Below are 3,492 nucleotides of genomic sequence, written 5' to 3' on the forward strand. Positions count from 1 at the left end.
GCTGGACATCCACACTTAGACCAGAGGTTTATTCTGGCTCACTGACATTCAGCCCATTGCTGGAAGGCAGGCAGGGCTTGGTGGAAGGGTCTGCCTGGGGTCAGCTGCTCCTGTCCTGCAGCCCCCCTACAAGAGGAGAGAAAGGAGGGGCCAGGGCAGAGACACACCCAGGCCACTCTGCACAACTGTCCCCACCCAGGCCCCTCTCCTAGCAGTGGTGGCACACCAGGCCCCACTTTTCAAAAGCCCGCCTCTGAGTGCTGAGCATTTGGCGCTGCGCTCCAGATCCTGCTGTAACATGAACTCCAATCTGTCCTGGTGAACACAGCCACCCAGGGCGTTGACCAGGCAGCTGCTGTTGGCCTGAGGAGGGTCCTGAGGCGTGGACCGCACCTCTGCCAGCCCATGGAGCCCATGCCCAGGTGATTTCCGGTCCACGGTGCAGAGCCAAAGCTAGTGGATACAATGTAGGAGAAATAAAGAAAACTGCTCCATGCTAATTTTTAGATTTCTACAAATTTCAGGACAGACATCATCTAGCCTGGGAGTGGTTCTTGAGAGAAAGGCTTGAGTATGTTGTAAGGAATGAAGGTGGCCCCACCAGTGACCAGGCTGGGCACTCTCACTTGTCTTGCTTGTTGTGCTTCCCTCAGTCTATTTTCCCTCCCACCATCGCTCTTTCTTCTGCCCACTGTTAGATAACTGCACCCCTTGTCTTTTATCTTTCTATGAATTCCATCTCTGAACACAGCCCTGCTGCCTCAGAAGGCCTGGCACAGACTCTGCCTCTCCTGAAGGGGATGTTGGGACCTCAGTCTCTTCCTCTTCCCCCATGTTTCTCTGTCCGTGGTGGGATCTGTTTTGCTCCACCTTGAGCTGCTGCCACAAGTGCTGATTCTCCAGGAGCCCAGAGTAGCACAGCTAACAAATCATGCATGGGAAGCCAGGAACTGTGAGTCAAAACAGCCCTCATCACATTAGAGGCTAATGATCTCTGGTGTGAAGGAAAGTTGATTCACACAGCATTCTAAACAATTTCTTAGGTAACTGAAAATAGAAACTGTATTTTAAGATACAACTTGCATTTAGAACACAAGCATAATTTTATTACAAAGGAGAAAGGAAGAGAAGGAAGGGAAAATGTAGGAAGAGAGGAGGAAGAGAGAGAAGCAAAGAGGCGGAATAGTTACCAGAACTCGTGTGTGGTCCAAAAGAAGTAGTTCCAGGTACTCATGGCAAATGTCACACTGCGTGTGCTGCTACATTTTAAATTACAGCTCTGTGTCAATATGAGGAGTTCAAGTAATTTCCACACAACTTGGGGTGATCAGGGTTTACATTTGTAGACTGACATTTCTTAGTCTTCACAGTCCCTTCAAATAGAAAAACACTATTGTCCTGCCCCACACACACAAGTGCACAAGAAGGTATCTAAGATAATATGAGTAAAGAAAATTCATTCAACCCCAGTATCTCAACCCATGGGGTTAGGGAGATTAGGTGCCGAGGAAATGTGTCTCTAAGTCCAGCAGTCATTTATTGAAAGGTCAGGAGGATATACAAGCATTCCCAACCCCCCACAAGAGGCTTAGGTAGACAGAGCTAGAGGAAAATTCAAGTATAAAATATATTACACTGACGCCAGTGAGGGCTTGTCCAAAACTTTTAAAGAGAGCTGGCTGCACAATGAGACTTATAAGTCTGTCTCAAGAGAAAACGGTGCTCAGCTCTGTACCCCAAAATTCAGACAAGTGGTTCAGGAGAGTTAGCTCTGTGGGCAGCTTTCTACATGAATAGACCTACATTGCTTGTTTTTTGTTCTTTGTTTTTGTTTTTCCAGTACCAGGGATCAAAGTAGGGACCTTACACTCACGAGGCAAGAGGTGGAACCACTGAGCTAAAGCCCCGGCCCCAAAAGAACACTGTTTTAGAAGAAAATTTTCCCCAAATGTTTGAGTGAGTATTTGGATACTGGGTTGCGGTCACTTGGCTTGAGCTTTCTGTCGTCCTCTTTGTTGCTCTGAGACTTCCAACTGTCACGCTTGACACCATTCAGGAACATGACCTTCGTGCATGGAAGCGTGCTCCCCGGGCTGCCCGTCTCGTAGGCAGTGTGACAGGGTTTTATGCGCAGTGCTGCGTTGATAGGGAATGAGTTGATGAGCTCCTCCCTGAGAACAGGTTTCCCAGAGAAGAAAGGATGAGTTAACTGGCCAGGAACAGGTCTCAGGGCCCGGGTGGATAATTCAGGCCCAAGGGAAGCAGACAGCATGGGCACAAGACAGGGATTTTATCAAAGGGGCTACCAGGGGACCATTCTGGTCCTGGTCCTTCATCGTGGTACAGAAGTCGCAGTGCCAGAGGCAACCACTGTAGCAGAATGAAGTACATGCTGAGAGCTTCCCATACAACCCTTGAACTTGGACATAAATACATCAAAGGTTTAGAGGAGATCAGGATAAGCCATGAGAACAAAACTCAGATTTGTTTATGACACCACCACGAAGCAAAGATCTGAAAGGCGCATCATTTCCAAACTCAGGGTCATTTGACACAGGCTGATGGTGAAATGCACCCAGGAATTCGAAGCCAAGATGGTTTTCCTCAAGCAGTGAAGGGTGTCAGCTTGTGAAAACTACATCGGTTTAAAAAAATCTCATTTAACTCTGCTGCAAATCCAGCCCATTAAGTTCTCCTGTAAAGAGGGTTATAGAAGCATGTGGCACTACTGGCTTCTTAGGGTACTGCAAAGACAGATTGGCTACGGAGAATATTATGCTTTTTTCCTATTTCCTACCTCACACTTATTATTTTCTCCTTTTAAAATATTTTTTTGCAGACTGAAGTACAGATCAAGCCAAAAGCTCAATCACTGTATTTTCTTTCAGGACATATTGTGAGTAGACACTTGAAAATAAATGTTGAAGCACTTGTTCTCTTTTACAAAGCATTTAAAATAAACTTGCTGAGACTTATCAATTCCAAGATGTGCAAAAATTCACGAAACACATGAAAGTCTTACTTTTAAACAGCTTGTTACTTACATTTTCAAAAAAAGAGAAACAAATTCAATATTGTTTCCTTCAACATCCAGACAGCTTTTTGTGTGAAATATTTTTAAATTTAAAGCAATGATCCTATTGTTAATCTGAAGGAAAGTTAAAATAAGTACACACAGAGTGTCTAAGTTCTGGAGACACAAGGGAAATTGTGTATTTACTGTACTTTTTTCAGACTACACTTGATCTTAGCCAAAAGGCCGAGAAGCGATACTTTTTTCAGACTAAAGATTGAGCCTATTGCTTTAAATTTAGTTACTTTACCTAAAAAGACAGCTGAAAGTTGAGGAAAAACATATTAAGCAGATTATTTGAAAATGTAACTAATAAACTATTTGAAATAAGTTCATCCCTTGCTTCCAGACTTCTCAGACAGCTTGTATATTATTTTGGCTCAGAGAGCATTTTACATAGTAATGAATTACATATGGGT

At 44.4% G+C, this 3,492-nt stretch overlaps 1 pseudogene; it reads right to left on the reverse strand.

Annotated features, from left to right (window-relative positions):
• Positions 1-3,109: 3,109 nt before the first annotated feature.
• On the reverse strand, positions 3,110-3,271 carry LOC117285489 (annotated as a pseudogene).
• Between the last annotated feature and the right edge of the window lie 221 nt (positions 3,272-3,492).

This window comes from Fukomys damarensis, unplaced genomic scaffold (assembly GCF_012274545.1).
Source record: "Fukomys damarensis isolate Sample0158 unplaced genomic scaffold, DMR_v1.0_HiC HiC_scaffold_10, whole genome shotgun sequence".
In the NCBI taxonomy this organism is placed as follows: domain Eukaryota; kingdom Metazoa; phylum Chordata; class Mammalia; order Rodentia; family Bathyergidae; genus Fukomys; species Fukomys damarensis.